At 30.3% G+C, this 12,458-nt stretch overlaps 1 protein-coding gene and 1 long non-coding RNA gene across 4 annotated transcripts in view; both read left to right on the top strand.

Annotated features, from left to right (window-relative positions):
- Positions 1 to 12,458, top strand: part of LOC125052265 (nephrin) — a 156,691-nt gene that overhangs the window by 51,471 nt on the left and 92,762 nt on the right. The gene's annotated exons all lie outside the window — the stretch shown is intronic.
- Positions 4,144 to 5,229, top strand: LOC125052266. Its single transcript, XR_007117429.1, has 2 exons — positions 4,144 to 4,402; positions 4,448 to 5,229. It is a non-coding gene; the product is annotated as an uncharacterized LOC125052266 (long non-coding RNA).

Below are 12,458 nucleotides of genomic sequence, written 5' to 3'. Positions count from 1 at the left end.
TATTTGATATCGGTTCGGTAGTCAGGAGTCGATAGTGGACAAACAACGTGACACGTAATTTATATATTAAGATTTACGACAGATTACACAAGTAATTAGTTTAATTTTGTCTCATATTTTAACAATTTTTTTTTTTTTTTTAGAGGTTATTTGGTGAGTTGAATATTTTAATAAAGTTTTATTTTTACAGACTACTTTATTATAAATGTTTTACCATTTTTTTTTAATTATTAGGCAACTTGAATATTATAATAAGATACATTTAATTAATTTATTATTTTTAGAAGTTCCAAGCCGATTTAATACTATAATAAGTTTCTTACAGAACTAATTTATTTTTTATAATAATAATTTTACCATTTTTTTTAGAGGTTCTTTGGTGAGTTGAATATTTTAATAAATTTTTATTTTTACTGACTACTTTATTATAAATGTTTTACCATTTTTGAAATTATTTGGCAAGTTGAATATTATAATAAGTTACATTTAATTAATTTATTATTTTTAGAAGTTTCAAGTCTGTTTAATATTATAATATTTTTACAGAACTAATTATTTCAATTTTTTTTTTTTATATATATATTTTATACCATTTTTAGAAATTATTTAGTGACTGTTATTATAATAAGGTTTTTACATATATAATTTATACTTTAAAATAATTATTCATTTTTAGAAGTTCAGTTAGTTTAATATTAAGGTATTTACAAAAGTAATAAATTTTACAATAATTTTCGCCATTTATCGTAGAAGGTTAGTTTAATATCATATTATGACTTTGTTATACGAAAATTCAATTGAAACGTATTGTTTGAAGTATATTTTATTGGTAATTAAAGCTTAAATGTTTTATATATATAATCAATACAAACAATATTTTTTTTTTATTACTACGTTGAATAATATTCTAAACTATCTTAAATATATGTATTAATAAAAAAATTATTTGATTTTATAGAGTGTCTTTGTTACTTAGAATCGACGCCAATCCTTATAGATTAAGATGGCTGGAGTAATAATGTACAATGTTTTTCTTTTGTGTAACGATTGTTTCCAGTATGACTAGACCCAATAAGAATCCAGGGTTTTAGTCCTGAGTTACGAAGTCGTTTTAGGGATTGGTTTTAAAACTTGTACAGGAATTAAGATAAAGCTAAGCGACAATTATATTACCCGTAATACGGCCTTACAGAGTATCAAACTGGGAACGGAAAAATAAAAAACCAGAACTGAAGGACTGGTAATTTGTGCACTGTCCTAGGCTGTGCATTTTGCCCGTTAAAATAGAATTGATTTTGCTTTGATTTTTCTAGATCTTAACATGAGAACAACAAATGAGCCCTCTACCGCGAATCGATAATAATAAATTGGATAATATTTCAGTCATGGGTGTTGTATTACACAGGGCCTCGCATCAGGGTACTATTAGAAAGCTGATGGTATTTCTGGTTTTAAGTGAGAGCAAGGGTAGCAAAGATGAAAAAGATGACCTGGTAAGATGACTCTATAGGACAACGACACAGTAAGACTGTATATTATGAGGTATTAATATTATTATATTTTTTTTGCTGCTTAGAGATTTAAAATATATAAGAAGCAAGCATTCGCAAGTTTAGGTTTTAAGGAGGAATTTGTAATCCTCCCGTAGTCAATTTTACATGCACCATGTTAAATGGGAGCATTCAAAGTTGGCATTGCTGATAAAGAAGTTTGATTTACTTCAAATGAGTAAGACTCTGCTGAATGTTAACATACTGCAGAGCCTAGTCTTTCATGACATTTCTTTTGCGGTAATTCACTTTGGGTATATTACAAAGGCTTGCTTTTCGATACAGCATCAAACAGACATAAGTCTCAATTTCATTAACAAATCTGAAACTTCGATGTCACGTCATGTCGACAATTTAACTTGCTTGCTAAGGCTGTTGTTCTTTTTGTGTACTGTGGCTATGTGCTTAGAAATTCAAAATTACATATGACCTTTTAACATATTATGTATTCCCTACAAACCAATCAATACTTGGTTAGTTTTTTTTTTTATTTTATTTTTGTTATTGGTCTTAATAATGGATATGAAATACTTTCATTATGTCTGATGATAAAATATCTTAAAACAGAATTGATTAAATGTTGTAATGAAATTTAATAATGTAAGAAAATTATTGTATCATCTTGATCGGTTACCAATGAGGTTGTATTTGACAAAGTAATGTCAAATTATTTGATAAAGTAATTTCACATTTAATTCATCTCCAGAAGTGATAGTATCCTAATAAAAGTGATGGCTTAATATAATAAGTAAGTTTTGAGTGCGTTGAAATATGTTGATGAAAAATAATACTCTAAAGAAGTAGGGTTGTAGTAGTAATAGTTCAAGTATTTGTTGTGCTTTCGATAAGTATTTTTTCTGAAGTCTGCACGAAAATCTGCAGCGTTTTTGTCAAAGAAAAGAGGGAGAGAGCGATTGAGACTTGAACACCGATGGTGTTTTTAATACATATCAATATCATTATTATTTTATTATGGGAAAAAATTACCATTTTTTTTTTGTTGGTTTGGACCTTTTGCTAAGACCCAGTTGGCTATTTTACAAAATGTGGACATTAGTTAGCAATTATGATAGTAATTTCTTATATTATTGAACTAATTTAACTAATTTTAGCTCTGGTTTTTAATTAGCCTTGGTATCATTTAATAATATAGAAAGACTGGGAAAATTAAATTATGGGATTTGGTCAGCTTAATTACTCAATAATTAATCTACAAAGAAGTTTCACTTTTGACATGTGTACCTTGTACTTACGCACTATTTATTCGTATAATTGACATAGACTAGAATATTTATTTATTTATTTAGTTAATAAGCTTACGACATCACACACAGTACTGAATCTACTAATTATTTTACAAAATCTTACATCTTAAATGTGTGACAATTGATGTAAACATAAGTTTTACAAAAAAATATATAAATTATAAAGTACAATTAAAACATATACGAATATCAATTTCACATGATAAATTCACTATTGTGAATATAAAGAGATCATAATGGACTTAGTTTGGTAAAACTTTATTGTGATCTTAAAAGATCACGGTAGTTTCAGTTATGTAGGACTTTATTGTGAATATAAAGATATCTCAAAGGATTTAGTTATGTAAACTATATTGTGAATATTAAGAGATCACAATAGATATAGTTATATAAACTTTATTGTGAATATGGGTAGTTTACATAACTAAATCTAATATCACAATGCATTTAGTTATGTAAACTTTATTTTGAAAATAAAAATATCACAATAGATATAGTTATATAAACTTTATTGTGAATATTAAGAGATCACAATAGATATAGTTATATAAACTTTATTGTGAATATTAAGAGATCACAATATATATAGTAATGTAAACTTTATTGTAAATATAAAGAGATCACAATAGATTTAGTCATATAAACTTTATTGTGAATATTAAGAGATCACAATGCATTTAGTTATGTTAACTTTATTTTAAATATAAAGATATAAAACAGATTTAGTTATGTTAACTTTATTGTGAATTTTAAAGATCACAATGCATAAAAAGATCACAATACATTTAGTTACGTAAACTTTATTTTAAATGTAAAGAGATAAAACAGATTTACTTATGTAAACTTTATTGTGAATTTAATGAGATCACAATGCATTTAGTTATGTATACTTTATTTTAAATGTAAAGAGATAAAACTGATTTACTTATGTAAACTTTATTGTGAATTTAATGAGATCACAATACATTTAGTTACGTAAACTTTATTTTAAATGTAAATAGATAAAACAGATTTACTTATGTAAACTTTATTGTGAATTTAATGAGATCACAATGCATTTAGTTATGTTAACTTTATTGTGAATTTTAAAGATCACAATGCATAAAAAGATCACAATACATTTAGTTACGTAAACTTTATTTTAAATGTAAAGAGATAAAACAGATTTACTTATGTAAACTTTATTGTGAATTTAATGAGATCACAATGCATTTAGTTATGTATACTTTATTTTAAATGTAAAGAGATAAAACTGATTTACTTATGTAAACTTTATTGTGAATTTAATGAGATCACAATACATTTAGTTACGTAAACTTTATTTTAAATGTAAATAGATAAAACAGATTTATTTATGTAAACTTTATTGTGAATAAAAAGAGATCACAAAACAGATTCAGTTATGTAAACTTTATGGTGAATTTAAAGAGACCACAATGCATTTAGTGATGTGAACTTTAATGTAAAATATATTGTAAATATAAAGAGATCTCAAAAGATTTAGTCATGTAAACTATATTGTGAACATAAAAAGATCTCAAAAGATTTAGTTATGTATGTATGTAAGACTATTGTGAATGTAAAGAGGTCACAGTAGATTTGGATGTGTCCGACTATTGTGAATGTAAATAGGTCACAGTAGATTGGATATATAAGTAATAAGACTATTGTGAATGTGAAGAGGTCACAGTAGATTTTAGATATTATGTAAGACTATTGTGAATGTAAAGAGGTCACAGTAGACTATTGTGAATATGAAGAGGTCACAGTAGATATATGATAAGACTATTGTTAATTATTGATGACTTGATATTTTAAAAGAGTACCGAGAGTTTTTTACGCCGGCTTTTTCTCTCGGCCTACACCCCATGTCTTCTTTGCCGATGAATAGGGATTTCTACCGATACATATTTAATGACGTGAAATAGGTGATACCTGTATCTTTTATTCCATTATAAATAAACATAAATTAAATTTAGGTTCAATTTAACTAAAGAGATGTAATTCAAGAATGAAAGTTAAAAGATACATAGAATTAATTTTGTTTCTGTTTTGAGTTGTAATTTACAAAGCATTGTTTTTGTTTTTCTTTTTTTGCGAGACGCAAACATTGTCAGGAAAGGCCGACTGTTAGCTTTTATTATTTATTTAATAATATTCTAAATAATTTATGAAACATATTCTTTTGCTACAAGTGCGCATGTGCAATAATTACTCATTTGACTCGTTCGGTTATTTACGAATTGTTACGAATTGACTCGAATAACTGCCCGAAGTGGGAAGGTCGAGTCAGAGTGGGGACTAAAGGATAAAACAGCTTGTAGCACATGCGCACAGGCAATTCCTTTGTTCAAGTTGGAGTTTATACATTTTACGTAGGGTCAGTGTGTGAAATATAGTAAATCAAGTCATCATTGGAGTGTTTAATTTCCTACCCTAAGAACCAGATCAACTAGCCCTAACATTAGATTTACACATCTCTTGGAAAAGCTTGAATTATTCCCACTCTGATGGTTTTTCGTCTTACTTTAGGTAATCTGAGGATTACAACTCCGCGATTAGGATGTGATTTTCTAGCTAAGAGCGTATAAACTGTCTTGTCAATAGTTTACTTTTACATTTAAATATCAAAAACAAAATATTATCATGAAACAAAAATATTTCAAGAAAAGAGCGTTCCAATACTTAAAAGACCGGCAACGCACCCCCGAGCCCTCTGGTACTGAGTGTCCATGGACGGCGGTATTACTTACTATCAGGTGAGCCTCCTACCCGTTTGCCCCCTGTTCTATAAAAAAAACAAAAGATATTAATTAAATACGCGAGTTGGGTCTCTTCCTGTCAACTTCACTAATTAAAACTTTTTTTAATTAATCAATTCGAATAAAATAGTGCAGTGTTAAGTTAACCTACGACGGTAATTTGTCTACTTGAAAATTAAAAAGAGCACGTGTAAACCAAAGACAATAATCGATAGTTTCTTACAACGTAGATTTTTAATACAGATAAAACCATACCATTAATTAACAGTATAAACAAGGCTAGTACAATTAAATACAGTCTATAAACAACTCAATTCCAAGCACTTGACACAACCCCTGAATCTTTGTTAAATAAATAATTATCAAGTTGGATCTCTGGACAGTTTACTCAAGTAATCGTGTTGGGAGTGATTAGTACCTGTGAGGGGACCACCTGACCACACAACATCGCTGAGTAATTAACGACTCATTTTTGAACGAAGAATAAGCCCACTCCTAGCGCTTTTAATACCACTTTGGTAAGTATGTATTTATTAATTTGCTGGATGCAAAAATAAGTCGAATATCGAGACAGTAAAGGTACCTGCAAGTTCGATTTTGGAATTTTTGGCGTATGTGATTTAGAAAGTAATATTTTTCAACTTCTCGATAGCTAGTAAGTTTAGGGATAATCAAAAGATATCTTTGTGCATTCAAAACCTAATATTAAATTCGATGACCTCCGAATTTAGTATTAAAGCCGAGCTACGATTGTAAAGACAGGTAGAGGACCTGACCCTTGAATAATAAAAGAATTTGTAATAATAGGAGGTATGTAAAAGGGTAAACATATTTTCGCATGTGATTTTCAAAAATATGACCATTGTTTATTCGATCTACGCGAGTATATAACGTAATTAAATTGTAATTAATAAAATAAATTTTATTTTGTTTTAAATACTTGCGCTATAAGTATACGATAGCTTTATGTTTTGCAATATAGCAACATAATACAGAAATAAGTACATATTATTAAAATTATTCAATCTGTCAATGGAGTATGGGGTTAAGGGTTTTGTTTGTTTCGCCGGTAATCGAACTCCGGATTTTAACAACGTGTCACGGTATCGGTCTACACAGTGTTTTCACACTATTCTCCGAGCTATCAAAGTTTAAAATTATAAAATAATACTGTTTATAATTTTATAAATCATATAAAATAATATCTTTATTTAATTATGCCTGTAGGAACATTAATGAAGTCCCCTTTGCTCTTACAAGGTCTCAGCGTTGTAAAGAAAATGTTTATCCTGAAATCTTTATCATATTCTCGAAGAGATTCGTTTACCCGGATGTTTCGTACACATACTCTAATGACCAGCCCTGAGCGGCCATGTCTGCTTGCCGAGATTAATTTGATTAAATTTGTGATTTTTTTCCAATAATTAGGAAAAATTATGTTTTAAAAATTGAGTTTGTATTTCACTTGTCATAATTAATTACGTATTTGAGTGAAATTTTAATTTAATAATTATAATGTTCTTACAAAATATAATTATGAATGGTTATGCTATCTATTCTGTATTCGGAAAGACAAAAACAAATGATTATAGGGAAACCCGGAAAAAGGCTTACAAAATTACAATGTAGGGTGAAATATGACATACAACAGATATGGGAAGAACCGTTTTATTAATGGCGGCCGCATTGTGAAACGAATTTTCAAATTGCCATACGAATGTTATTAATGCGATACGATTAATGTGGAAAATTTAATCTTACATTAATAATTTATAAGACCATAACAATATATTGTTTTGTGGTAAAACACACGACGGCATTTGTGGACAATTTATATATAAATACTAGCTGACCCGGCAAACGTTTGTTATGACATGTATTAGTATATTATTTCTAGGAAACATTTTTTTAGTTCCATAAAAATAACTATCTACAATAATAAAAAATAGGGGTTGATCGTAGAGAGGGGAAAATTAGGGATTGTATGTATTTTTGTATGCTGTATCATAAAAAAATAAAAACAAACAAAAGTTGTAAAGAATAAAAACATTTTTTTGGGGTGGACACCCCTTATCACTTGGGATTTGATAGTAGCCGATTCTCAGACTTAGGCATTAAACATTTCATAAGAATCGGTCGAGCCGAGGATTATGGGAACGAACATTGTGACACGAGAATTTTTAATTGTATAGAGATATTTAAGCTTACTGATATAACTGAGCAGCCTAGTGGTAAGGTTAGCCTATTTTCTTTTTATGTAGTCGGTTAACACTTGCATGTGTGTCGGGCACAAAAGACTTTTTCTACTGGAATATAAAAGTTGGGGACGGGACTTGCTTTATATATATATCTGATTAAACTCTAGAAATTGGACATTAATTGTTTTTTAATATAAAAGTATTCAATATAAAAGCACTACTCTGTTATTATAAGTCGGAATTACAGAACAATAGTAAGAAGCCTGTTTCTTCGCATCTAATCGGAACGGAGCTTCAATAAAAATATTTCTTTTCTTATACCAATTAAATTGTCTACAAAGCTTTCAGTCCCTACCAATTAATATAAATCTTACATTATTGTAATTCTTGAAAAGCTCCTATTTTTCCTTCATACTTATTAGAGCTTTTGCTTGCATCGATTACGCTTTTCCTGATAAAAATAGCTAAGAAGCTTTCAAGCGCTACCGAGATCAATTAAGTTACTTAAGTAGGGTTTTATTAATAATATCTGATTGCTAGAAAAATTATTCATGACGTTCCCTAGTGATCTGTTTGGTTGCTTTGTAGGTAAATGAAATTTTGCAGTAAATGATAGTTTATGAAACTGCTGTATATAATGAGAGTTTTAAAATGCGACTATTTAAAAAGGTTATTTCAAAAGATCCACGCTCTTATATGTATTAGGTTCCCAATATACAATCTCAGTAGGTATGTATCGTAGCAGCATCGCAGAACGAGCGCGGCCAATGATTAGATTATTGGTATTCGTCCTATTCTATAGAAATTTGGCGTTCCTATAAAAAGTAATAATATAAACTCTTTGGTAATACAAAATCATAGAATTGATATTCAGTGTAGAACATATTATACTCAACATTGTAATAAAGAACACTATGACCTCCAACGAACAAAAATCAATCTTACAATATCCATGTGGCTAATGTCAATTGGAATCACCTGGTACAAAAACTCAAAATTGAAATTTAATATTAAAATTATGTGGTATGTTGGCGCAGGTCACAGCAAAAGAAGGACAGTATAAGATAACGCTGACCAGCCGCATTTAACTCTTCATGATTACAAAACCCTTTTACAGCCCTTCATGACCGTGGATAACAGGACAGTATCAATCAACGCCAAACATCCCACTGAACTCCATGCATATACGACCGTACTGAGTCCTTCATTACCTCTACTGGTAGATTTAATATCTACGTATTTAAAATAATTGTACAACTCAGCGTCACAATTTAACGTCTGATTTCTGTTTAAATTAAGAAACATAAGTTTGGCCTCTTATTGGATGGTTCTTACTTATACGAATCGAAAAATAAAAAAATATATTATAAAAATATAAGCGAATTTGCTCCTTTGGATGAACATTATACGGATCGCCTTGCTACCGACGGTGAATCTTTTCTCTTATAGATATCAATATATAATATATAGGCTCTTTATAATATATTCAATATTACAAAAATATCTAAGATATTGTTCGATAAACTCAATCCAAACTTCCCGAAATGGTTGTATCAATCCGGCGATTGTTTTGGCATAATATTATTATTGTCTTTCCCCTAATAGACAATATCCGTTTATATTAAACGATACTGTTTACTCGCCCTTATAGAAAATTCTTGTCGAAACGTTACTTGTCAAATAAAGACCGCCTCCTTCCACCTTCCGAATTCCCCTCTCGTCCTCGGAGTTATTCGGCCAGGTATTTTACCTACTTTAATATTGGATCCTCGTTTAGAATTTCAATTTGTTATCCCATCAAATATGCCCCTGATTCACCTTTCGAAGACAATATTTTTCTCAAAAAATTTAAGTATTTGTCTGGAGAATTTTTTTGTAGGCTCTTTTTTTAAATACATTAATACAAACTTTATTAATTAAACCTTATAGTGTGGGTGATCAGACTCTTCCGAGGTATAATAATAGAACAAGAACTTAGTAGTTACGAATATGCAGCAAAAGAATACCAAATATACAATAAATCAATTTTTTATACATTTTAATTGAGTGATATGTATTCACATGTGTGCGTGAATCATCGCATGAAAATGGCTCCGGTTTCCGTAAACTACCTCACGTAAAACCACCACTAAGCAATATTTTTCTTCATTTTTCGTTATAGAGTTCTATTCGATAGCAAGCATTCTGGCACCGGATTTTGAATAATCCAATACACAATACGGGGACTTACAAAAATTGCCTGATGTGCTAAAAAGTTTACAAATTTATGCAAATCTAGTTCATTTGTCATTCGACGGACGTACTAATATAACGTATCATGTCGCCTCAGACATCCTCACCTCCCTACTTATGGCGTGAGGATGCCTATAAGTGTAATTAGTACACCATACACTATAGAACTACGACAGTAAAATTACGTAATAGAAATATACAAAAGCAAAAGCTGCATGTTGTATAAATTGTCTTCATCTAATGTAGCTCACGGTGCTATAAACATTCGTGTTGCCAACTCAGTGACGTGAGAAGCTTGCCTGTTGCGCGAATCTATTCCCTTGAGTAATTTTGGGCGCATCAAAATTCAATCTCTTAAATTTATGGATGTTTCCTGGCACACAATTCACGATTTAAAATCAGACACCCTGACATATTGTGTAGCTTTCGCCGGCGTCTATCTCCCGCTTTCTGTGGATATGTACATAACCTCCAATATTTACGTGAATAATTAAAACCTGATTAACTGGAGTTTTTGTTTTTATTGAATACTGTTTTTAAGCATTGAAAAGAATGACAATAGTGCATGTATTAAATCCGTCTTCTACCATTACACGTGTATCTTTGTGTGTAGTATTTTTTTACTTTCACAATTATTGAATAAATTTGTAGAATAGTGCCGAGCTAAGCTAAGATTATAATCCCGAACGGTGCATTCGAAATGTGAATTTCCACAGATAACATTAAACTTAACCCTTCAACGTAAACGGTCCACGCCAAAGATAGATGTCCCACTCATTGAGAGGTTGATTTATGAGGAGCGATCGCAGAATATATTAGGGGCAAAGAAAACGTACTGATTTAACCCGTGACTAACACATGGTGTGGTTGTCTCGTAACGAGCTGCGGCCTCGTGTTTTGCATTAGAATTGTCTCTTTGTGAATATGTAGCGCAATTCGAATTAAAGCATATTTTACGTCATTGATTAACACCGATTTTGAAATGCCTATTTATTTGTTGATGGACCGAGGCGGTTTTTTTTCATAGTTGAACAAGTCGAGACTTAAATAGTCGTCATTGTATATATATATGATTATTTTTCCGACCCAAATATCGGCCAATAGAATTGCACCATTCGACGTCACGTGGTACAACCTACATGGTATTATACTGAAAATTTTTTGTGAAAATTTTCTCTGGTCGTTGCTTCAAGAAAAGTATTAAGTAGTTGTTTTATTCATTATGAAATTCTTATTTGTTAACTGTACATTTCGTCTCATGGTGCAATTCTATTGGCCGACATTTGGGTCGGAAAAATAATCCCCCGAATACCACTCGAGCTTCAAAATTATCTGGTATTTCCCTCAAGGTTCGTTGCAAACAAATTTAGTCGTCATGACGACTGTCGTCGTCATGACAACTATATTAATTGTTTGCAACGAACCTATCGGGAAATACCCGATAATTTTGAAGCTCTTGTGGTATTACATATGAGTATCTGGTTATGTATAATAAAGCCATTTTTATTTTAATTCCATACTATAAAAAATACATATTAAATGGGTATTAGCTTTTCAATGTAATCTACGTTAGTTATTGTTATTTCCGTTTCTGTGTGTTCTGCAGTATGGATCTATTCTTAGCTTCCTTCTTCCATTTCTCCTCAGAAACCTTAACTATGTCGTCAGCCCATCGCTTTTGTGGTCTGTCTACGTTTCTTTTTCCTGGAGGTCCCCTCCAGTGCGTGGCTTCGGCGGTCCATCTGTTACCTGTGCACCTAGCATGGTCCCACCCATTTCAATTTCAGCTGTAATGCATTCGGTGATCTTAATTTTCGCCCTGATGAACATTGAAAGCATTATCATTATGAAATTATAATTTTAATTGGAAATTTTCAGAATTATTATCAGACTAGGGAATACATATAAAGAAATATGGGAAATTTAGTTTATCATATGTAAATACGATATTGTGTGTACCGTCACGTTTCAGATTGAATTATTCCTTGTGATTCATTTCGGAAATTAGTTTTTCATGAGACGGTTTTTTGATGTAGATTCGATATTGACTAGAAATTACTTGGTTTACATACGGTATACGTGAATTTAGGTGATCTGATCTCTTCATACATAATCAACGCTTTACTAACTTAAGTAATGTACCAGATATCCTACTGTGTACCCTTGCGGGAGTAGTTGGAACAATACTTAGAATCAGTTCGAATTTAGAATTCTCGGGTTAAAACTGACCGATACTGACTACTAGGCTCTGAGTCTTGGCTAAACGTTAAATTAACTTTGCAGAATTATTTGTTTTATAACAAATATAAAAATCGATTTTCTTACTTCCTATAGATATTTTTTTGCATTGTTGTGATAATTTATTAAACTATGAAATTCAATTGTGATTAAATATAAATAAGAAAAAAAAAATTTAAGTTACATGTTACAACTATTATTAACTCAAAGGAG

Source organism: Pieris napi, chromosome 9 (genome assembly GCF_905475465.1).
Source record: "Pieris napi chromosome 9, ilPieNapi1.2, whole genome shotgun sequence".
NCBI lineage: Eukaryota > Metazoa > Arthropoda > Insecta > Lepidoptera > Pieridae > Pieris > Pieris napi.
This window is presented reverse-complemented; position numbering and strand designations above follow the sequence as displayed.